Genomic DNA, 25,994 nt, shown 5'->3' on the forward strand with positions numbered 1-25,994 from the left:
GCGCTTTCGGGGTTGCTCACCGAGCCCATCTTCATTTTGTTTTTCGTGGAAAAAAAGCATTCTCAAGGGTGTGTTGTGTTTTTTGTAAAGAAATAAATAAATCACAAAACGCTCAAGGGCACTCCTCTTACCATCCGCTGGTCCCTGGTGCTGGTGGATAGATCCTTGCTTAAGCAGCGCCTTCAAGATGGTTCTCAAGGGAACGCTGCTTCCTCGCGTTTCCTTCACCCAACCGTCCACTGGAAACGACGGCCCATGTGGAGAAAATGTCACAGAAAATGCTGTTAAAAAATGCATCCTACTGCCGATGCACTCTGCCCCGGTGCCGATCCCTTCGCAGCCTCTCTGTGCAGCATGGTTCAACCGTAATGATGTGAAAACTTTCCATCATCAACGTGGTCGCGATAATTGTAGCCTTGACAGTGGTCTGATGCGATCGTGAGAATGCCCGGATGGAATGGCATCATGCGATAAGGCGTGTGGCAGGAACAAAAAGGCTGGGCGATCTCCAATGTTTATCGCGCAAAATTTGTGCACTCTGCGCGCCTACCAAGCGATCCAAGACATTCCCACAGCATCTTTAATTGTGCCGATGACTTCGGTGCGGGGTCGCTGTTCTCGTGCGATCGGTAGCTAGTTTCTTCGAAGGGATAGGAGTCGAAAAGAGAGATACAATATTGAGGCCAAAAACCGGAGTTGAAATTAATTTTCGAACGTGGTGGGATGTTGGTAGACATTTTTTTATTCCCCCACCCCTCTGTACACTGTCTACCACAAGCGCAGTACGACGAAAGGCAAACAATTCATTTAGCCTTTCAATTGCTGTTTGTTTCCCATTTGTTTCCTGTCGCCGCGACGCGCTGACAATGATGTGTGGCCGGCTGTGAATTGTAAAAAATGGCCAATTAAATCGATATTTCCAAATCGTACGAGATTCGAGGCCGGTTTTATGGACAGGGGGTGTGAGTGGTGTGTGCCCATCTATGGTCCGAGCGCCACGATCGGGAATACGTTGGCTTACGGAGCAAGCACTTTTTAAGACACACTTTTCCAACGCATCCCCCACTAAACCGAACCCGTCGATGAAAGCGTTCGATTGTGGCGAGGTGATGAAGGTGAAACACTACACGATTTATTTAATGCATGATTGACCCGATCGTTTTGGAGCAGACCCCTATGAACCGAAGCGAGTGGTGCGAGGAGGTCAGCCGAGTTGAGTATGCCAATATGTATCTCGGGGCCGCCTGCCCCGCTGTGTTGATTCGCTTGATGAGAAATGTCAGACATTGAATGCATCTTAGGTCGTTTTTTGTGCGCTTTTGGTGTGCTTCTTTGAATGCATTAAACAGAAAACATTGTCGCTCCCGCTCCGAAGGGTGCATCTGCGGGGTGCGTACCGTTCCTGTCGAGCCAGTGTGCGGGTGTAACAGTGCTACAGCAGTGAATGGCAATAAAAAGTGAGGAGAATGGGGGGGCGAAAAAAATGATCCCAGCTCGAATTCAAGTGCTTTCAGATGTTCGAGAGGAGACATCATTTTTTTTTGTTAAGTTGCTTCTTGCCGACCCAGGACCTGCATTACTTTCACAGGCGGCTTTCTGGCCCATATGTTTTTAGGATGGCATGGAAATGATCTCATGCTCATGTGAATGCTGTGAAGCATGCATGGGTGTACGGCGAGCTGTGATTTGTCGCTCACTCGTCATGGTTGTGAGTCAAAATTATTTTTCCACTTCTCGGAAGTTACCAGCCGATCGGTACAGCCGGTTGCTGTTGCTATGGGTTGGGTGTGTTTTCATGAGAGCGAATAGCAGGGAGGACACTGCCAGGGACAGTAGCATTGCACATCAGCTGTGAATAAAAAATGATAAACTGGATAGTAAATAACAATGTAGTTTGGATTACCAGAAGGCGTCTTATTGAATGGAAAATAGTTTAAAAATATTTTTTTATGTATGACAAACGGGCTGGCCGTATTGCTAAACATGAATGGTTTAGTGGGATCTTGTTTAGTTGATGGAAGTTCCATTATCTCTTTGTTTTGCCCCATGAAATAGTGCAAAGGTTGGATAAAGCTTGTTGCTAGGGGAGTTTATAATACCGATATGAACAGCGTTACTTGTTTGTTTGTTCTTGTGATAATGCTATGGGCCTAATAACTGATAGCACTGGAAAACAAGCATGGCATCAGCTCAGAATTTATGGGCCTCTTAGTGCCCTCTATGAACAATTGCCATTGAAACTTAGAAACATTTCCAAGCAATTTCTTGCGTGCTCGTTTATGCTAAACGAATGGAAATTCTGTTCAAATTAACAACGATCGTCTGCATAAGATCCTCAGACACACACACGTCAGTTCAACGCTGGTTATAGTTTCCTTTCCTTCCATTCATTCATTCATACCGCCTTTAACGATCCATCGCTGTGGAATGCATCTTCGGCAACTTAATCGCCGTCAATTGATTTAATTGATTTGGTCCAACAGCTCGGTTCTTCGGTGCGGGAGCCGATTGTCGTGTTGACGCTTTCTTGTGTCACTTCTTTGGGTCGGGTGAATATGGCGTCTAGATACCATCAAATCGGGCATACGGTTTTTCGCCCTTCAACAACACGGCATGATGTTCCGCTGACAGTTGTTGACTCGTCGTCGTCATCAGAGGCCACCGCAAAGAGCCGTTGCGGCAAGTGAACGCTGAACGGTTTAGAAGATGGTTCATTCGTCTGCCAGCCTAGACGGTTGCGGGATCGGATCCATCCATTACAAACAATTGCATCTTTGCCCGTGGTGGGGTGGCCTTACGGAACGAGATGAGTAATGTAGCGGCGTGTAATTGAGAAATATTCGACTCGATTAGCTGTACTTGTAAGAGCGCCGAGTCGAGGTGCCAAGAAAACCAATGTTAAAGTTCACTTACAGACACGTTTAGTACAATCTCTCTCTCTCTCGCTCTGTATGATGTTTAGTTGTGGCGTGTTTTAATTATTTTGAGGATCGACTTCTAAAACGTCCCGCTGGATGGCGATCCACCGCACCGTAGGCAACTGTTGTTTCGACCGCGAGGCGTATTGTGCGCGTTGGAGTATTGGTTTCTTTTATGTGCGTTTGTTGCCGAGCTGCTCACCGGTGTGCGGTCGTGTTCATCCTGAATGACTGGGTAGTTTTCATTCACAAATTTAGAAGCAGAGGCCGAAGGTAGGGCCCCAGAATGCCGGAGGAGATTAGATGTGTTTTTTTTTCGTGTGTGCCTACTCTTCGTTAGTGTTCCTTCCCTGCGTTCGCTCTACACAAAACGCTCGCTTAGCTTCATCAACGGCAGCCTCGCGGTTCAATTAAAAGCTTCCTCCGTTCTTAGTGGGCTTTCGGTGATTTCTTATGACTCATTCCGTCCGTTCTGGCAGAAGATTTGGGAAGGGTTTTAGATGCGCATCACATGTTTACATTACGGGCACACCCTGTTTTTTTTTGTTGTTACAAGAAAAGGAGCGAAGATGAAAAACTAGATGAGTTGGTGTTTTATTTTCTTAAAAATTGTTTAATTTCGTCTCCAGCATTGAATATCACGCAGCGCTATAGCGTCCAACCGATAGATGTATACAATCTTATCGCGATGATCTTCTTCGTCGGCATTCAGTGTCCATGTCCTACGAGAATAAAGAACAAATTTATCAACCTAAACACCCGAGGACCACAACAACGATTATGCAAAACAATACAATGTAGAATCGATGTTTCACAACGGAAAGTAACATACGGCCTCCTTTTCCCGAGCGGCCTAATACCCACACACATCTTCTGTCTGAACGCGCCCGGAGCCGCATTACGAAATTCATCACATCTCCGTTCGTTCCTCCATCGAAGGTACCTCGATATTTCTGAGGTCCAAACCTTTAACCACTCACATACACATACACGTGTTCGCTTCCTGTGGTGCTTCTCCGTCTCTTCACCCAACAATGGCAGCTTCCCATCGTGCAGCCCGCATCGATCGATCGATCGATCGATCTTTGCCTTTCAGGCAGTAAATAACAGGAAACCAGACCGGCTTTGGGGCTTGATCGTGCCTCGCTCACCGCCAACCAGTCACTCCACTCCGATCGACCTTTTCTGGCGGGGAGCTGAGCGTCAACGTAGGCATTACCAATCCGGAGAAGAACCTAACTGGGAAGAACCACCGATCACCGATCCTAGCAGCAAGGCTAGCAAAGACGACACACGGATGAGAGTGTACGATTGTACTTAGTGTTAACTACCGTGGGCGCAAGGTTCGACTCTATCTACGGCGACCATCTTGCTACGGGGAGCTACTACTATTTCTCCTTCCAGACGGTTTCAGCGTTTTCTTCTCCCGCTTCTGAGGTGTGTTTCCTTCGCTCTCCGTTTCCCAGCACCGTACTGGAGATGTCTTCGAGAGTCTAAATGTGGTTATTACACACCTTCCGTGCCCTCGCGGTACCTCGCATCACAGCCATTCGTGGGGTGATCTTTGCCCGAGGGCAAGAACGTCGTTGTGAGCGCTTACGCGGCCGTGCTGCACTTGTCGCGGCCCTAGTGCTGAAGATGCTGAAGCAAGAAGGCTTTCGATGAAGGGTTCCTAGGTGCCACTGTATAATCTGCAATGTATCATTAGCTGCATGAGGCCAGATTCGCACCAATCAGCATAATTAGCGCGATGACGATGATGAGTCTCATATAATTATGATCTCCCCTTTTTTGTTGTCACTGCGTTGTTGCGAACGCGGCGAATGTTTTTTTTTCGTGTGACGGTCATGACAAAGAAGTAAAGAATGGATGGTTTTTGGTGGTTGGCGAAAATAGCTGCGTATTTGTATGTGTGTAGTTTTCGGCCAATTTTGCCTGCACTGACACACTAACCTTCAGCGATTGGGGAGGAGGATGACTCCGATTTTTAACTCCAATTCGAATGCGTCGATCGCCCATACTATCCGTAGCGAAACCGCCAGTCCAATTTCCTACACCTTGCAGCGGGTAATTGAAAACGAAGCGCCTAATAGACAATTTGATGGAAGTTCGATCATGTAATTAGAAACCCGTTCTATTTGTATTTCACCCACCCGAGACGAATTCGCTCACGGTATCACTGAAATTGTGTGATTAATTGGTATCTCCGGCACGTCCACGGTACCACGGCTGTTGCTCGCCAAGAACAGCTCGCCCGGGATGCTTGCGAGACCCGCGGGATCGGACTTTTTTTCCCACAGTTCTGGTGCCGGAGCGCATCTGCAATTGGGTTCAGTTCCGGAATTCAGCATTGACGCACCACAACTACAGCACTGCTGGTGGAAAACCGGTGGCCTGCGAATGGTGTGGAAAAATCGGTTCACGGCGAAGAAATCAAGCAGAACACTTAACGACGGTCGGCCGATCGTCGTTTCAGCGTTCTCCCGTAAAAGGAAACGCGACCCGGACGTTTACTTTTTACGTGTCGGTAAGCGTCGCGCACATAACGATCCACTCGTGCAAGCCAGTTCTTCGCTATTCGTAGCCAAAGAATCGCGTAGCGTGTATGGCTTGTCGGTAGAGAATCCTGGAACCGTCCGGAGCGGATCTATTTTTGTGTGTACTGCACGCTCGGAAAGGAGCTCGCAAGGAAAGGAACGTACTTTCTACCGGGTGAGGAAACTATTTTTCTCCATTCCGAGAGTAGCTGCATTCGCATTGCTGTAAAGACAGCAGTGAGTCGCTGCAGTTGAAGATGCGTCGAACATATGTTGGTGCGGTGGAGAATTGTCGATGTGCAATGGAATGATCGTGTCTTTGCTACGCTGCGGTTCAAGTAAAAAGAGAGAAAAATCTGAAAAACACACCCTGCTCGCATCGGGCAACGATAAACGGCCAAGACGCTAGTCGGAACGGTTCCCATTGCGCTGTTTGACAGTGGCTTATGATTTTTCCATGAAGGGATAGGTCCGAGAGTCTTGTTTCACGCGCCCATCCCATACCGAACCCGAGCTGCGCCTGGAACCCGTATGGTGTGTTGATGCGCCTCAGTGATCCCAACAACAACGACGACGCTCAGTTGTTTTTTTTCGGAAAAGAAAGGTTAAGACCCGCAATTCTTGTAGAACCCCTGACAGCGCCATCTAGCGCGCCTCTCAGCACGCAGTTTCTGGTGCGGCCAGCAAGCGGGCTAGTAATGGGGCACTGTTTGGCACGCATCATTATTGGAGAAAAATGTAAATGCCATCCCAACAGCTCGGCACGTCGTTGCCAGACCCGTTACCGGCTGCTACACAATCCCTGGTGGGCGTATCGTGCGTATCAGCAGGGCCGAATCTGAACGGGATTTAGTTTCAGAATACAAATGGGCTCGTTTAGCGGAATGGTTTAGCGGCGCTCGCGCATTCACGGTGCGCAGTTGGTGTTTGCCGGGAAGATTAGCAAATCGGCGCTGACTGTCGCTGCGTTCTGATCGACTGCTAATGTTTGGGGCTGGCCAACAAGAATGCTGTTACAGAAAACTGTTCTGAATGTTGATGTCGCTCAGGCAACGCAAAGCCAATTAATGTTCAGTCGACTGTCACCGATTAAAACGACGCCGCGAATCGATTTCGGATCGGTTCGGCACCAACCACCAACCGAGGTGGGCAGGTGAATGACGCTGGCTGGCAGCGTCCGATGCGGCAATCCATTTCAAGCCTCGTCCATCAGTGGTGCGATCGGTTTCAAAGTAAGCGATCAATTGCGACGATGATTCGGCCACGATCATGATCCGGCAAATGGGCGAATGGTGGAAAACACCGCGTCCGGGGAATTTTCTCCACCGAGCACGCACTTGAAGTTGTTTACTGCCGCTGCTTGTGCTTCTCTTTCGTGCACTTGCGGCATTGCGGCCTGATCGGCGTTTCTCTCTTGCTTCCTTGGAGAGTTTTCCTTAACAGCTCGGACGATTCGGGTCGCGTACCATGATGCACTGGATCGGGCTGGCGTGATCACCGTTCCGAGCATTGTGCTTTGGCGCAAACAAACAGCGAAGGAAGGCAGCAGTGACAGTGGTGAAACTGCCAACTGGAGCCAATCAAACGTCATGCGAACGCAAGCAATCAACTCGGCTGCTCTGGTCCCTTTTTTGGAAACACGCTAGCGGCATCCCGTCCCCGGTAGGCTCGCTAAAACCCGCCGTTCCCGTAATTCCTTTTCTGGCAAGGTCTGGTCCTGTTTCCCTTCACGTTTTCGCACACACTGCACTCGAATGCACTTTGCTGCACAGTAGCACGAACGTGTGCGTTCCACCATTTCTCCACCGTTCGCATCGCTCGCTCTGGAGCCTTTTTCTTGTGGCCCCCTTTTTTGCGCTGTGGCAGTTCGGTACGGTTCAGTGCGGTCACACGATGACCGATCGCTTCACCAGATATTAAACTCAAAATTATAGGATCCCCTCCACAGACACACCATCGTACCTTCTGCGGTCGTTGAGTTGTTTGTTTGGGAAAAATTGAAGCCGACCGGCCCAAACGATCCAACAAACACGCACGTTTCGGTGGGCCTCCTTCGGGCGAGTTTTTGGGAAGGAAACCGGGCGCTGGAAGAATTAATTTCAAGACGAACCAGTGGAGGGTATTCGGTCGCATTATCAGTGCCTTAATTGAGACGAAAACTGAGACGTTAGCAGGCGAAGAAAATCGTTACCGCGCAATCGAGGCGAGAAAGAAGTCTCTAAATGAATTAATTTACAATTTTTCAGCTGGGGTTGTTGTGTTTTCGCGACGCGTTTCCCTCGCTGGTCAACGGTCTTGGACGAACTTGTTCTCGGTGTGTGTGTGAGTGTAAGATGGTTGAGTTTTCCGCCGCTTTTTTGTTGCTGTCTTCTGCCCTCTATCAAACGAGCCTTTTGCACCGTACGAAAAGGAAACAGCTGTCAAAAACGCTCACAACGGTTCGGCGAGCTCCTAGCTCATAGGGCCTAGTTAGTTCGGCAGGGGGGTGCATTATGATTTATGCACGGGTAGGTTCGTTCTCCAGCAACTGAAACCCATCTTTAGCTCGCCAGCTCCAGCGCTCGAAACAAACCCCACCGCCAGAACGAACCATGTGAGGGAAAACGCCGACACATTAGCCATTTTCTAACTGGCCCGGTGGAATTTGGGGCCGGCTGCAGAAGGAAAGCCCATAAATTTGAATATCGTTTTCGCGCTCGCTCGGAAATCGCTGCGGCAGCACGTTGGGAGGTCCGGAATGGTGCGTAATTGGAGCATCAGCCTCGTCGATGGCCTGCCCGGCCGGCGCGCACTACGCAGCCCCCTTGGAGTCCACCGAGCGTTGGCCTATGACCAACAATTAAAGCCTACGATCCATTAGAAAAATATGATTTCCGGCACTCGGGTGGCGCACGCAGCTCCTTACCGTCTCGGGTTCCTTTCGTTCGGGGTGGATGGATGGAAAATGCTTGGCGATGTAGAAATTAGAAAAGGAACGCCACTGTGGTGGCTTTTTTTCGGTCGGTCGGTCGGTGAATGTTGCGGTGTGGATGAACCGGGCAACTGTCAACCGAAACGCATACTAATCGTTGGTGTAGCTTCACTTGACTCTTCTTTCTCGGGCCACACTGAACCCTTCAAAGCCACCGAAGCAAAAGGGCTGACACGAACGGAATTCTTACTCCACTTCCTTACCTTGCTCTTGTCTGGAATTTGGAACGTTTCAACCCGTTTAACGAACCTACCGTGTTGCCGTGTGTTACGGGTAGAGGCAGATGGTCAAGGTTGACAAATATTTTCGTGCCCACCTCGTAAATGATCGTTTTTCATCAGCTGCCCTTTCTCGGAGTGCAGCGCAATTTGTTTCATTTATGATTGCTTTCTTTTTTTAATTTGTTACAATTTATTTTCTCCGAAACCAGCAAGCTCACACATTGGCTTGGGAATAAATGGATGCGATGGAATTCGAATGGAGTGATGGGGGGTATTTTTTTTTCGAACAGGAAATGGCTGATAATGGGAAATGTTCGCAATTGACCGTTGAAATTTGTGATAAAGGCAACTTTAACAGGAGTTCAAGGCATGTTTTACATTCTCGGTGAACAAGATAGCGGAATCGGTTTTTTTCTGTAGCTTTACAAACAAAAGCGCTTTAACCTTGAAGCAATCGTAACTACTACATTTTTTAACGTTAAACCTCGACGAAACGTAATTTATCTTCCTTCTTTTAACCAAGATTTTTTTTAAAATATTTTACTCAACCTACTTGTACTTCGGTGTTTATTTTTTAAGGAATTTTATTAGCAAGGCTATAATTTCCTGAATTTAAAGACAAACCATTACACCATTTACTGGACAATTCCGTAAGTGGTGCGTTGGCGTTCGCAAACAATTCACAAAACGGCTTCCTATTTTTACGATCCTCGCTATTTGCACTGATCGTTTACGAGGCAAATCCGATCCATCTTACCGAACCAAGTAAGCTGACAAGTTCCTTTCATTATGCCCATATTTGTCGTATGCTGATTTTCTTGTCACAACATTTTACTGTCCCGCAGTCCTTCTTGGCGTTTGCTTTTATTTTCCACTCCACTTGCCAGTTCGATTCGACCGGGAGCTTTCTACTGCAGGACAACCATTTAAGGCAGCTTTCGGGACGCTTTGGCTGGGTGATGCATTCCCATATCGAGACGCAGCACATCAGTTGGTCACTAACCTGACCGGGTGCAGTTTACTTGTCTTGCTCACAGCAAGGAGGCCTGCCAGTAGCAAGATAGGCCACACACACACGCACACGCGTTATGTGTTCGCCAGCCTCAGTCGACCTGACGGCTACATCGGATGGTAGCTTGATGATCCATGTTCAGACCTGCTGACGAATGATTTACGAATTAGCTCGCACCTTGCCGTTTTACAGTGCCCCATTCCACGCAAACCCTTGTGGCTGCTGCTGATATGCTACGGTGGGTTAATGACTGTGGGCCGAATATTAAAACTAAAAAGTACGAACCATTAATTCGGCACCCCGGCTGTTTTCGGTTCAAGCTGCCCGTACCTCGCCCAAATGGCTAATAATTTTAATTAATTTATTTCAAATTTTCGCTCATTACTTTCATATGCTAACGATATCTACCCCGTTTTATCTTTCTTCTCTCGCGCAGGTGAGTCCAGTGTGTGCGTGTGTGCGTGAGTGGAATAGGAGCAATAGCAGCGCAAGAACGGCGGTCTCGCGTGAAGCAAATGACCGGGTTTTTCGGGGTGGTGTTAAATTTTTTTTTGGTAAGAAGTAACCCAACAGCTCCTCCGGTGCGTTAGATGATGAGCTACAGTGGCAACCGGTGGGGAAGGGAGTAACCGGGTAAGCGAGCATAACAAAAGACACAACAAAAAACAGGCCAAAAAATACACATACAAACAGGGGTGAATGGGGTTGTTGGACTTGGGGATGGCATCTTTCTTCTCGCTTCCGGAAGTCGCCTTAATGCTGAGCTCCCATTGTGTGCACGGGGCAGCTTATTACCTCGCAAGCGCAAACGAGACACTTCCCGCAGGTTTGGGTGGATCTCGTTCGTGCCCAGTCCTAAGCCATCGCTTACGCCACGCTATGTTAGTTTTCATGCGATTTTTGTTTGCCCAAAGCCCGTCACCCGTACGGTGGGCAGCTTTCCTTCACGCATTTACACAAAGATCGGATGAGCAGTTTGCATCCACATTTGAGGCGTGCGAAATTTTCGTATAAAGCCATAAAAATGTAAATAAGTGGGACCAACACAAGGAGAGAGGGAAGTTATTTGAAGAGTGCTTTCAGTGGATAATTTCTTCATACGCTTAATGATTGCTATTTCTTACTGTTATTTATGTTAAAAAGGTAGCTAAGACAGTTGACCTGAAACTGAAAAGAGATCTGAAACTAAAATCTTGTGTTCTGTTTTAAATATTATAAATCTTAACATGACTTTGTTTTCTGCTATAAAGTTATAGCAAAGTTAAAGCTAAACCCTTTTTCCCTCCGAACGACTAGCCATGCTAGCTAGCCTCGAGTGAGCATTGTAAATGTCAAGGAAGGAGGAAATATACAAGCGCGTCACAAAAATACGTTAAAACACTCGCTCGCATATTTAACATCTCGGCCCGATACGCATCTACAAGATTGCTGCGAGAAGTTTACGACTTCTAACGAGCCTTTTCGGATCAAACGGTCGGGAATTCAAGATTCGGTTCGGCTGGTTGACACGGGGGTTTGCTAGCAATTAAGAAAATCCCTCCGCAAATAGGTGGACAAGGCAATGGCAAAACTAGCACACACACACACGCACGCCCGAACACACGTTCTAGATGTGTTTGGGCGTCGTACGTGCGGAGGTCCGAAATCATTGTACCGTGGCACCTCACGCGCGTAGCTTACAAAACACTTCAGCCCCCGATTTTCCCTATGAAACCCACCGATTCGATACGTTAAAAGGAGGGGGGGGGGGGGAGGAGGGATCGTATGGGGCTTGACGATGGTGGGAGGCTTATGTTTTGGGTCGTATCATGAATTCAAACCAAACCCACACCACCACGCGACGGGGTTTGTGATGGGTACCAACCACCATAAATCGGTGGTGGCCCAGCTGTGTAGGTCCGGTGGCAAGCGATCGACGTGCGGTCGTTTAATTTCACGCCAATGTTATTGTCTTCGGTTGGAAAATGCGTTTACTTCAAACCCCAGCGTGCGGGGTAGTGCCCTCTCCTCCTACTGTGTGGGGAGGGCGTTTTCTCTAGTTGTCCCCCTGCATACATGTACATGTCGTTTACGTGACGAGCGGATCGCTTTGTGTCTCAGAAATTGTGTGCAATGTAAACAGTCAACACCTGAGCTGAAGGGGAAAAAACCGAGCATAACAATAATGATGGAAGCAAACCAAGGGGCTGTGGGGACAGAGGCCTGTCCGTTGGACAGGGTGTAGGGCCCTTTAATGTCTTTGCTTGTAGTTAGTGGAATACATAGGAAGGGTTTCTGAAGCAGTGGAAGTGGTGGTGTTGAATTCACTTAAAATACATTTTTCGAATCATAAATGCAGCGAGTGTCGTAAAACAGTGCAACGCTGTAAAACAACTGCTAATCGCTGTTGACTTAAAGGTAAAGCGTCCTCCATTTGTAATGTGTGAATTTTTCTATCGAAAGCGTAAAGATATAAACGACGATTTGCTTCTTGGGTAATCTTGATGATATATTCGTGAGACTACTCACCCGACTCGGGTTTCTTGAAGAATGTCCCAGATTGCATCTTAACTTCACTTATTTATTTATATTTTTAGGATTACGGCTTGACGCCGTATTGTATCTTAACTTCACTTATTCTTAACTTCACTTATTCTCTTTGTTTTTTTTTTTAATAGTTTTCCATATTTCATGCAAATGTAAACATTTGTTTTGTTCGTTTCTAACGCGTTTAAACATGCCCAATATAAATCATTTCCATCATTTTAGTCGCCTCCAATGGAGACCCCATTAGGCGATGATGCTCTGTCAAAACGAACTGGGTGTTATGCCCCTTTTTATTTCAAAACATTAAAGTGAAACTAGATGATCAAACGAAACTGGAGCCTTTCGGCTAATGATCACATTCCATTCGGAACGGGATTCGCCTCAGCATGTTTTTTCCCCTTGCGGTGGCAACAAAACTATACATTTTTTAATCTTTAATTCCTAACATAAATCAATCCCTGCTTTTCCACCGCGTTCCCATTGGTCGGATACCACGGATGCAGCGCTTAGAATGCAGCGTTCGCATCTTTGCGTGAGTAAGTTCCACCACGATCGCGTTGCGTTGCGGCGGGAAAGCCATAATAATCATAGTCGCCCAATCCGACAGCTGCCCAGCCCAGACGACGGATGATGATCGCGCCAGATCGTATCAAACGTTCGCAGTCGATTAAACAAAAGCGCTGTGTGATTGTTTTGGGATCGCCGGCCTACGCCTGGGCTGCTGTAGCTCTCGCTGGTTGGCCCATGACAACGAAGGCGCCGGTGTGGTGTGTGACGGGGGCACGGAAAGCTGTCATTATGGGCCAACGCTTCCGTTACACGGAAGAAAGGCACCTTAAAGGATTCTTCCCATTCTTCGTCACCATCCTGCTCGAGGTGCATTTATTAACCACTGTCCCCAGAGTCTCACAGCTCGGGAGCAACTCAGTTACCTTATAATTAATTCGCATCCATCCAGAACCAGACCGTTGGCACGCTGAAGAAGAAAGAATTGCACCAAAGAAAATGGAGGACATAGCATAAGGACACAGCACCTTTCTCCGGCGAGCATACTCAGCGGCTCGGGCCGGTAATCGGTGGTGACATCAATTCAATTATGCCATTCCGATGCTCGAATACAACCGGTATCGAGCGTGTCAATGAACTTTGCCGGTGATGGAAGCGCGTACAGGGAACATATTTCCGCTCCAGACGGTGGTGGACGAACGTGGACGCTAATCCTCGGACGACCTTTCGCGCCATGATCCAGCATGATCCGACGGTTCTATGCACTCTGCTCTATAGGAAAGACCGGAAGAACGCACGTATGGACAATATCGTTGCAAGCGGCATGTTTCAGGTCCGGTTCCTGTCTTCCGGTGCGAGTCGGTCTCGTTTTTTTCTTGTTTCGACTTTCAGCGTAAAGGTAATGTGTTACTTTTTCCCCATTGCCTTCTTTCTTCGGTCGCGATCAACGAACCCTCTTAAAGAAGGGAATCGTAATCACGACGTTGATGATGATGAAGATGCTGCGGCAACACAAGCGCAAACTTATTTCGACAGCCTATTTAAATACTAATTGAAACGTTTTTTTTTGTTGCCTCTCGCTTCCTTGGGATAAAGAACGCCGACGAACTCCCTACCTTTGCTGGGGCCGAATTCTTAAGAGATCCGCTTTTTATGGGTTTTTTTTTTTGTTGGAAGAATTCTTTACCGCTTCGCGGCTAGTTAACGGGTACGCGGATTAATTAAAGCCAGCGCGATGAACCAGCAGCATCTTCTGGACGGCCAGGAGAGCTGGCCGGAAAACGGAAAAGTGGCACTTCCGACGTTTTGAGTGGTAGAATTTAAGTAGAAAAATTTTATCGCATAAATTTATGGGCAATCCGCCCGGAGTGGGTGACACGAAAAGCGCTTATGAACGCGTCTTGGAGGAACGGAGAAACGGCTCGCTAGAATAAACAATCGATTGCATCCTCTCAATCGACGCAGAGAACGCGTGGAGCTTGAGATGTTTGAGTAATGGGCAGCATCGTTGTTTAAACAATCTGCTTCCGCTTTCGGCACAGGCGCCATCGACATGCTTCTCGTCAGAATCGTATTTTTCGCCTGGGCGTCACTTTTGGAGATTCCAACCAGCCAGTTTTCCAAACCGCGAGTGGCTCAAATTTTCTCTCACTTCCATTTAGCAACAACCAGCCCTAGCAAACCAGAAACCGAAAAGTGGATTGTACGAGTAGATGATGTATTGTTTTTCGCCCTTTCTGTCTCTCTCTCTCTCTCCCGCGCGCGCACACCCACCCAAACCATCACCCACACGTTGTGGTTTGCAAAGCGATCGAAAATGATCGAGATGAGCAACAAACAACAAACCACCCCTAGGGAAAACCCCTTTACCGTTCCCCATCCCATCCCAATCCGACAGTGTAGGCCCAACAGCGCTAAGAAAATGAACGCTCATAAATATTTATGTTTGTTTAAATACACCTGCATCTTTCAAACGGTTGAAGCTGGTGGATACGCCAGCCCCATCTCGTTTGCAACCGCATCTCGTTGCTTATCGAGCACCCGGTTGTGGTGAGGAAAATGGTCGGGGACGAGTGGTGCGTTGACGCGGACGAGAGACGTTTGTTTTCGGTCGGCAAGCATTTCCACCCGACGCCACGCCACATTTCCCAGGCACACGAATCGGCACCTTGTTTCACTCAACGATCGATAACCATTTGCCGGTGGGAAAACTAAAACGCGGGAACAAATGATGGACACAATTATCGCTACCGCCACAGTGGGTGTGTGTGTGTGCTATTAAAACTGCGGGGGTCTAACCACATGATCGCGTGGGTTGGGTTTTTTGAAAAGCAGTCTTTCGAGGGAGAATTATTGGTATCGATTATGCGTGATCGATTTTACGACGAATGTTGGAATGCGCTTTGATCGTTGCATTTTGGGATTGTATTAAACTACCTTTGAAACTAGGAATAAATCACACAGTTTTAGAAGAGCCAACAGTAATTGGACGCTGTGGAAAGAACGTACTTACAATGCATAGTTGCTTTTCTCACACTCGATCGTGGAGTGTTCCAGGGGGCTTTTTGTAACCTGTTCTGAGCTTAGATCGGCTCGATCGATCTACCAATTGTCCATTAATCATTAGACTGGCGAACGGGGATTGCGAAGATTGCACGATGCTTGAGACACATCTCGGTTGTACACCACACGCAGCAAAGGTCGTGTGGAACGGTGGAAGCATTGCATAATACAAGCCCCATCGCTCGAGGAACCTCACACGTTTCAACATCATCGATTGACAACGTCTAGAACAGAACAGAAACAAAAACAAGTCACTGGATGATTATAATTTATCTTCCTTGGCAAGGGTGCTGATGATCTTGCGTTACACAGGTGCATCGTCAGTGCAAGGACGCCTCTGACACGGGGGAACGAAGATCTAATTTAACTGTAAATGCATAAGTGGAGACTGTCGTGATGCGGAGTATGTGCGATGCGCGACTAGCTGGGAGTGAAGGGTGATGATTAACGTCGGACATAAACATTGATCATCGATCGAAGGTTGCCCCGGGCCGGTTTGTCGTTAGGAATTTTAAACAGCAAATAATTGATGCGCTGTTTCGGACGATGATAATAGACGGATGTGTAATATTTTGCATGTGATTTTCTAACATTGATTCAATGAGGTATGGGAGGAAGTGTCTGGACATGCTTCAAGAAGATGTGAGTGAATTTTAAACATTGGGCAACGTAATACTGTATTTAAAAAGACCAAGGAATTCATCAGACCGCAAAGTCTCACGAAGATATTAAGACTGGAACTTATATTTGAAGCACTTGACGAATGATGTCTTTCAACCAACCAAACAACCAACGTGTCGTGTGTTATTAGATTATACCTGTTGCTGAGGATAATCTCCCAAAAACTTAAACCACAATCCCCATTCCCGTTCCCGAGATAGGTACCGTTTTGGGGAATGTTCGTAAACAAGCTTCTTTCGGGAAAGCGTCGATTGGAAATTACCATATGTAATTAGGCCCACAAATTGACACAGGCACAACTCGCTGCTGTCAAGCGCTGCAGACACTCGTGCGTGCCCCGTCCGCTGCTCAGTGATTACGCTGATGGTGATTATGACGGCCAGCGAACAGCAGAACATCACGAAGCATCAAATACGCATTTATACACATTACACGGCGAAGAAACAAAGGCTTTGCGTGTTTGGAAAAATCTTCTACTAAAAAAAAAAAAACAAAACAAAACCCGCCTTCCAAACGAAGAAGACTTTGGTAGGCTGACGTTACAACCACCAAATAACACCCCATTCCTATCGAACGATTCCGAACAAAACAGACCAGCATCCCCATGCAGCTGGAATGCCCTTGTTCCCGAAAGCCCCAAGCGGATGTGGCTACGGTGACTGGGGTAAAAGTTTGGTGGCTTCTCTCTTGCCTGCTGTGCCTTCGGTGCACACCGGTTAGCCTTCGTGAATCGTGGCGGGCACCACCTGAACGTACCGATGCCGTGGCCAACCGCACCAGTGGCTTCATTCATAAAAATTAGTCGAATTAAAATGCAACAAGTTGTTGGCGCAGCGAGTTTTGCTGCAAACCCAGCCTGCCCAGAGCCCAGCAAACGGCACCAGCAACAACAGCAGCAGGCCGATATGCCAATGAATGAAACGTCAAACCGGGCAAACCAGTTTTTTGTTTAGTGAGTGAGCGTGTTTCGTGTTTTTCGTCGACGACGAGAGGTGTACGTTGGGCTCTTGAATGAAACTGAGCTGTTGTCCTCCCGCCCCGTGAGTGTGTGTGTTTGATGGCTTCGATGGCTACGGGTTTTGGGTGAATGGCTCGCGGTGCGTTTTACGCGGTTTCAGCTTATTAAGTTGGTTGACTTGGTAGAGTTCGCCCAGACCCGACGGGAAGCGGGCGCCAAGAAGCGAACAGAACGAAGCAGTAGTTTAATCGTGGTTTTTGTGGCGAATCTCTACACACCACACTACGCACAGTCGAAAAAACGCGCATTTTGAGAAAGAAGACATAATATATATGCCCCAAAGGTGGTTTCGCTGTTGCTAGCTAGAAAACAAGCACTGGAACAAGCTTGCGGTTTTGTGATTGGAAAATGCTGTTGGTACACTTGTTGTTAAGTAAACATGGGAGAATGTGTAGCAAAAAAGGCCTGGTAATTTGACAGTGTAATAACCTGCTGTGCCAGCAGGTCATCCGAAGCCTCCACTGCATCAGCAACAAGTTCTAGCGAGAAGTCCCAATATTTACGACCTCAAGAACACAATCAACTTCTCCTTCTGGTGGTTCATATCTTCTGCAGCCCGTGATATTTGCCCACATATTTCAATCGCACATTTCCTCACATTCGATTGTTTTATATAGATGTGTATTATTTATGTCTTCCTTCGCCGATACTTTCACTGGCGCTCCGGCCGAGAATCGTCATCGACCCGGGGTGTTTTTTTTTCTTCTTTCGGGATGAATTTGAAAGAAAGCGAAAGAACGCCTGGGAACCTGGTTGCGGGACGCGGGACGACTTCCACAACAAATGGATCACTTCCGATCTTCCGGTCCGAGTCCGGCTTTCTTTAATCCCCACCCAAAACCTCAAAGCCCGTGCTTTCCACCCTACTACCCCTTTTTTGGTCCATTTCCTTTCGCTGTCCGGAAGAGGCATAAACGTGTGTGCGAACGATTGTTTCCGCTGCTGCGCTACACAGAAGCAAAGCAGCAAATCCGACTCTATCATCATCATGCCGTGCATCGAAAGATATGCTTCATATCTTGCGATATTCATCTCCATTCTTCGATGCGTTTGTTTTTGTTGAAGCTGAGGTTTTGCTTTTTCTTCTAGCTTCTTCCTGAAGTTTCTTGAGCACAACCTTTCAGGGCCGCTCGTTGGAACCTCGGCCCAAACTCGGCAGCCGGCAAGGGTGATTAATGCGCTCGGCGCAGAACGTACCGGCCTCTCAAGACTGGTAGCATACGGTACGGATACCGGGTCAACCCCGGTCTCCCGGGAGGAAGCTTAGGAGCTGGTGATCGTAGGTCGCTCACTCACCCGATGGGATCCGTTTTGCTTCACTAAACGATTTATTCCATTCACCTCCGCCAAGCTGTAATTAGCGTCTTACACCGGCTTCTCCACTGGCAGTGAAGGGAGTAGCGTAAGGTGGAAGACGTAGAGACGTTTTTCTACCACGTTCTTTCTCTACCCTTTCAAGAGGCCTGATGATCTTTGATTTGGAAATCTTGGCTACAGGAAGCCATTTGGCAGAGTTGCTGAAAAGTGAGGCACAAGGTGGTTAATATATTGCGTGCGCTAAGACACGATCGTAGATAAGGCTCTGGTTTACATTGCGGATCTCGATCTAGTTTTAAAACTCCTCCACCGTTGTACAATATTTCACCAGAGAGTTTCCGCTGCGAGAAAAAGAAGTTTTCGGTGTGGAATAGACGCTTCTCAAGAGTTCTGCTTGATCGCGATACTGCTTAGTACCAGCTTTTGATAAAATATTCCTGACGAGCTTCCAGATTTCCAGAAGCAAACCCACATCTTCAAAGTACGGCCTTTATCTGCATCTTAAGGTTCGCTTCCCATCCGATCGTTGGGAAGACGCTTTATGGAAAGGATCGCGCATATGCTTGATTGAGCGTTGGGTTTTTTGTTTCCCCTTCTCGTCGTCTCCCGGTGTGTTGTGTGAGTGTACGCTCGAGAGCATCGTAGATCAAGTTTCGTTACACATTAAAACCGTCCTATCCGCTCGATCTTCCGATCGCCGGTCTCTTTCGTTCCCTCGTTCCCGTCCTGTAGCTGGCCAAGGTCCGGGTTCCGTGCACCATATGTTACCCCGAAAGAGGACTCTCTTTGTAGACACAAACCCATCAGGTCGTCCCGATGCAGGGTCAAAACATTCAAGCGTGGATGGGCAAAAAAAGCAAGCGCCCATCGAAGGTTGTACAGAACGAAACTGGGAGTGAATATGGTAAAAAGCGCACCAGTAGGAGGATGCTGCAGGACACACTTTCGGTGAAGTGTACAGGAAAAGGATCCTTCCTTTTCACGATCGCCAAGGATGCGGCTGAAGAAGGGCACAAAAAACACACACACACGCCCAGAAACGAAATACGAATAAATCCTGTTCGAATCTTGGAAGGATTTCTCACGCATTTCATGTTGCCTCCATGTTGGTTCTGATGTATCCTGTTTCGCTGCTGGTTTGCTGCGCTGTGAAGCGTTAATTTGAGTCGTTTTCGATCGCTCCAACAAAAAAAAAAGCCCGCACCAAGTACTATCACACACCGAGCAATGTTTCATTACTTTCGATCTACCATCGTACAATGGAAAACATTGTTTCACCGAGCTCCAAACAAAACCGTTGTGTACAGCCACTAGTACTTATTTATTTGTTTACAATTCCACCAGCACATATTGGGAAGCAAACAGCACCGACCGTACCGAAGCCGCACAGATGGGCCCATATGTTGCTGAGCGGTGATCGGCCTCCCTCCAAACACGTAACTCATACCGAGCTGTTGGGGATTCGTGGAGTCACTGGTTGACGTCGGTCCCCGAAAAACGTTGTGCCAGCCAGCTTCTTCCGCTGGGGTTTTTTTTTCTGCTTCGCCTTTTCTCGTTGGACTTGAAGTGACGATTGAGCTTCGTATATATGTGTGTGTGTGCGTGTTGGGTCTTTGGTGAGTTTGTGTGTGCAGGATGCGCATTTTTCACTGCTTTACAAGACCCCCAGCAGATCTCCACGCGGCGTCATCACCTTCCCACAGCACTTGTGCGAATTTCGCACATAGGCAGCGAGTGGTGTTGCATAAATCGCTCCCAAATGTGTGCCATTTGTTGTTTGCATTAGATTGTGCGTGAAAGGTTGTGCCGCAAAAGCAAAGCAAAGCAAAAAACAAACCCCGAGAGCCTAGAAAACATTTTTGCGAAGCGAAGCAGAACGAAGCGAAGCTAAAGCAAATGTTATGCCTTATAGAGTTGCCAGATTGAGGAAGAGCTAATTTATGGGTACATCTAGCGATTCAACAGTGATTGGAGCTTAACTTAAGTATAGAGAAGGAATTATTTTGAGCAATATTAACAAAGCTTTATCGTTTCCAGTTTACTAGAGAATGGTAATTACAAGCAGCTAAAGGTTCCTCAAGTGCATCTTCCGCTTTTCCGAACGGTTTGTGTTCTGTCTCCATTGCTGGTGTTTAGATTGCGGAGGCCACTAGCAATAATAATTTAATTTCATAATTTTCCAATCCACACCCTGAAGTGCAGCCCTAACCATATGCATCCAATACAAATAAACAGATCAGTTCGAATGGTCCAGGATCCTAGGTTTTGGTAATCGGAAGTACGATGCGTTTGTACGATTACAAGTAAAATAAATAGCTCACCGTTTATTTCTACTTTGTTGACCAATTTGAGGATCGTCCACGATGGTCATGCTAGTACGAGGCGGTTGTAAATACGCCAGATTGATCACATATGCTTAGAGATACGTCGGTATTGTTTATGATTGGAAGGCTTTAGAAACGATCGTGTAATTATTGGTTTATCATTGATCTTTGATTTTCTCGAACTTTGAGGACTGTTCTGCTTGAATATATTCTTCATGGATATTTTTGTTCGTTTTGGAAAATGCTTTAAATAATATTGTTTAAAATCAATGAGTTCCATCTTCCGCAAGTCCTCTTCGCCTAAGGGAACTTTTCGGCTATGAGTCTACCAGTAGACTTGTAGTTGAAGGAGCTTCATTAGTTATACTAGGAGATCTCATCGTTTAAGACACTTCGAAATGGAAGAAACTTTGTTGTTCTAAGAACTTTATTTACCTCGAGACTACGTAGTCGAATCTAGACTCACCACCGTTCCCAAGGTTTTTGCTTATTGTACTTCACTTGGCAAAGGAATTTCTCCCCTGTTGATGTGTTGACGCAGTTTACGAAACCTATTTGACCGATAGCATTCCAGCACTGACCTCGTGCAGCTCGGGCTGCAGTTTTGCACCGACTGCAGCACTAACAGACTGCAGACGCCACATCGAACGTCAAATGAAATCAATTAAAAGCAATCAAAACGCAACGGAACCGCTCCCCTGTTTTTGCATCGTCCAGCCCGGTGCTGGGAAAGGATGCCTAACTGTGATTGCGTACGCAAAAAATCAATCGAATTCGATGACAAATGTGTTGCACATTTCTCAAAGCTTGAGCATGGGGATGGACATAAAGAGAAGCACGGTGACAATGGCCGCGGATGTTCTAAGAATCATCCCAGCAACCTCTTGTGCTACCGCTAAAACTCAAAGCCTCCGAACGTCTTGTTATTGATGAGAATTTATGAGCCGCTTGCACACAAGACCTAACAGAAGCTAGACGTGTTGTGGACCGCGTTCTGACCGAAAGGACAGACAGACAGACGGACAGTGTGCTGGCCCGGCAAATTAAAAATAGAGCCGTCACTAAATTGAAACGCCTAGCTTTTGGGAAAGGCGTCAAACTAAATTGAACCATTTGGTCAGTTTGGCGAGAATTGGTATGCGGGCCAGTTTGCCCATTTTTCATAAGCGTTGGCCGCGCGTGCCGTTGTTGCTGCGGTGAATCGCGTGATCAAATCTATTGCTCAAAGCTACAGTCGTCGAGGAAAGCATATTTCATGTTGTGGTTTTGTTGGAGTGAAAATAATTGTTCTAACGATCGCTTTACTCTCTTGGCTCGTTACAGGTATGTTGACACATAGTGGAACGTTCTCGAAGATCACGGTTCAGCTTCCCCGACTTCAGTAAGTAAGTGACCGGTCCCGAAAAGGGCCTTCGATTTCGGTCCGGTCATCAGCAAAATTTCCCATTCAATGACCCTGCTCATACACGATGTCTTGTGCGTTGGTTTGATCGCACGGAGAAAATCATCAAAACTCCTTCATTCCAGACCTCTCCCACCAGCCCTGGAGCTCTGTCCGGTTTGAACGATTCGTAAAACATTGTAACTCTTAATGGCGGATTGGTAGTGGCTCGCGCGTACTTCTCCGGGCCGTAATTACCATTCTATTCTCCCTATGATTTCTACCCGGTTTCTTCTTCCCGCTGATTGTATCCACGATCGCACGATCACGATTCAGCCACGGGGCACAGACAACCATCCAGCATCCAGCCAGGGCTGGACGACACATACCAAAACCCGCTTTCCGTGATGCTTTTCCCAAGCCACTCACACACAAGCGCACGCGAATGTTACGTGTGGTTGTTTTTTTTCTACTGTCTTCACAATTTTCCTGATGCTGTGGAAGGTGATGCTTCTTAGAATGAAAGAAGCCCAAACGTGTCTCGAGATGATTCTCGGCCCGTGCTACGGTCAGCTTCTAAAACCCTCCCTCCATTCGACTCGATTAATGGGGTCGAGTGGAAAGAATTGTATTTTTCCCTTGTTTCTTCCCCTTGTGGTGTGCTTCTGTGCTGTGATCTGAAGCATGGTGCTTCCGCGATTGACCTCTCCGGCCGAAGCTTCCCCCTCAGATTGATTGGCCACGTTACTGATGGACCTTAAAAGTGTTCTTCCAGCAAGGAAGAAAGCGAGTAGAAGGGAAATTTTTTGGAGAAAAATCAAGCCGTAGCGTTCTCCCGTGCGTCTGACGGGCAGGCCTGATGGATTTAAATCATAGACATTAGCGAACGAGACTATTTCCTTGTTCAGAGGGATGTTGCGCATGCAAACGCCTGGAAGCTTACCAACGTTTTGACGCAACTTTACGTTCTCGGGGCAGAAAACGGAAAGAGAAAATGCTAGAAAATGAAAATCTTTGCCAACGTAATTTATAATGGCCGGCAGGAAAATCGTTGGTCGCAGGGCGATGCTATGGAATCGTTTAAGCTTCTGTTCACATCGGGCCACGTTTGGAGGAATGGGAGATAGAATGTGAGTGAGTCTGAAGACTTTTACGTGTGATTCGATGCAGTCACAACTGTTGGTCGTTTCAAAGTGCAAATGAATCCGTATACCACGGGCTAATTTGTCTGCCGTCCACCATGCATGAATCATCCATTATTAGAATTGGCCGATTGTTAGATAAGCTCGTGTTTCAACTGTACTGATTAGATGTTTGACTGTTGGACGATTCACTACTATATTAAGATGTTCGTCCAGCGCTCGTCAGATGCTGCGATCGACCGACCGATTGTTCGTCTCCGGGTGCAGCAGCTGTTTTCTGTGAAGATCGCTCCATTTTAATTAGCGTTTGTCAAAAGGTTAAGTAACAGCATGGCCGTGTTGGGTGCTGCAGTCACACAGTTCCCAGACTCTACTGATACAGTTGATGGACGCTTCGGGCGGGAAACTGTACACCGACCGGTTGCAACAACGTTCGGGGAGAGTTATAGATGATGGCTGTCGATCATGATATGTGAGGCATATTATCGTCCCTTTTTTATTTTGGGAACAAGTGGAACAATTCTCGCCCCGCGTTAAACAAAGCATGGCAAATCGCACTTATTGCGCGTGTCGGCGGACAAGCAAGAAGGTACAGCAGTGAGACATTGAAGCGTCAGGAAGATGATCGGCCAGATGTTTGAAGGATAACTAATCACTAACTAATTGCGATTGCTGGAACTCATCATCGATTGGCTTTGAGGATGAGCTTTGATAAATGCATCGATTGTTTGCGTCATACAGGAATTGCTTCTCCTTATAAGAACATGCTATCGTACAAAACAAAGAAACAGGTGAAGAATCTGTTTTGCGTTTGTGCCAATGCCACCTCAATCAGTCGATTGCAACAGTCGTATTTCAGACAAATGGGACACAACGCGACACCTTAAGCAATCGGCTAAAAATCCCCAAAAAACACCGTCTAAAAGAGCTGATTTGTCATGTGCGACTAGGTTCAACGATTTCTGTGCTTGGTCGGACAAAAGACAAGTTCATTGAGCGAATTGAATACGGCGCACACTCTGGCACAGGTCGGAAGGCTGTTATTATTTGCAATGTAGCGTTTTTTCGGGTCAGCAGTTCTTCGATCATTCATGCCCGAACCCGATTGATGAGTTTGTTTTTCGTTTTTCGGGTCACTTGTGCTAGGATTTTTGAATGAGCTCAAATGTTGCAATGTCTGTGAAAAATATGTGTCGTGATGGGGAAACAGTTGTTTGAAATATTGTGTTGATGAATTCGTTTTCTTCAGACTTAGTAACGAAATTCACTAGTTTGATTTCGTTTAAAAGTTTGAAAGTTTGATAGTGATATACGGGCCTCGTCTTTTAAAAGGCCTTGTCATTCAAAGGGTAGTCCAAAAGAATTCTAATGGACTAATGACTGATCTAATGGACTTAAAAAATCTTAAAAACAGTAAAGGTCTGAGGGTTCCTTACATGTTACCACTATGCTCACTGAGCGATAAATATAAATGCTTTCTTCATCATTTTAACGCCAAAATAAGGTGCTGTACAACGAACAGAATCTCAACGAACAGTGAAAAACCCTGCGTACAAGCGGAACTTGTGCGTAAACTATCAAGTTACACAAGTCGTCAACCAAGAACGACAATACATTGCCTACATTTGGGAGTAAAGATTGGATTCGACCAACAAACTGAATTTACGCCTGAAGCTATGCAACTCAATGTTGAAATCGATTTACGAAGTGTGTTCGACATCGTTCACGTTCTACGCAACGCTTCAAGCTACACGAATGGAAGGGTTGCCTTAAAGTATGCAATGCGCATTACACGTTGCAATAATTCAATGATAGCGGCTGGCCTCACCATCGTGATTCAAGGCGCCATTAACATTTTGTATAAATGGCGGTTCCATGGAGAATTGTTTGCGTATCCGTTACGAAAGAAAAAACATAAAAGATAAGGAATGTTTTTTACTCCAAGAAAGTATTAAATTTAGGAAAAGTTCATACATGCCTCAACAAATCGTTGATGTTGCCTCGAACGCATTTGCCAAAAGCCATTTCGTCCTGAACCAATCCCGTTCTACCAGTTTCTACAACCACCAGACAATCAACAACTGCTAGAAAGTTGCTTCATTCCCTATGTTAAGTGCGAAACGGTTGACTTTCCTTCGGCAATCGGAAAAAAGGAGAAAAGGTGAGATGAAAATAAAATAAATCAAACTAAAAGTCTGCCATATAACATCTCCTCACATACCTCGCTGCCAAACAAATTCCCTTCTCCCACCGCTCTCAAATGGTAGAAAAAAACTGAACCCAGAACATGGAATGCCAGTTTGGTTCGGAAGTGAGGGAAAAAAGAGCGAAAACTGTGCCCATCACCGTTCCAGCCAGGTTAGAGCGGGTTCTAAAACTAGGCAATAAATTCACAACACGCCAAGGCGCAAACCAAGGCACCAACCATAAAATCTTCACCGAGAGCGTTCTCTTCACGTTGACGTGCTTAAATAGTGCATCAACCGGGATATGGCCGGAATGTGTTTTGTGATTGTGCTACAGTACAGTCGATACATGCTTAGCATCTAGGCATGTGAAGAGTTAGGTATCATATGATACCGTTGATATGGGGGACAGGAATGCTGAGGTTAGTGTCCCTCCATCAATAAATTATGCAAAATCAAACCTGGACAGATGGCCGGTTTTTGTGGAGTGTGAAGCTTATGATAGGTATGAAGAAAAACCAATAAAACACGATCCCTAATGAGAAAAGTTAGGCACTTTAGCCGAAACCAGTTCGGAAGGTTTTATAGAGCCTCAACAATAATTTAAATCAAAAATATTTTACCCAACAATCCTTACCGCACAAAAGATTAATACTGTTAATCCTTCAAGAACGATGCCTGTAAAGAGTGG

The 25,994-nt window shown here is 46.6% G+C and overlaps 1 protein-coding gene across 1 annotated transcript in view; it reads left to right on the forward strand.

The window, feature by feature from the left end:
* LOC118513596 (epidermal growth factor receptor) overlaps positions 1-25,994 on the forward strand; it is a 90,810-nt gene that overhangs the window by 11,652 nt on the left and 53,164 nt on the right. The window lies entirely within an intron of this gene.

The sequence above is a fragment of the Anopheles stephensi genome, chromosome 3 (genome assembly GCF_013141755.1).
Source record: "Anopheles stephensi strain Indian chromosome 3, UCI_ANSTEP_V1.0, whole genome shotgun sequence".
NCBI classification, from domain to species: domain Eukaryota; kingdom Metazoa; phylum Arthropoda; class Insecta; order Diptera; family Culicidae; genus Anopheles; species Anopheles stephensi.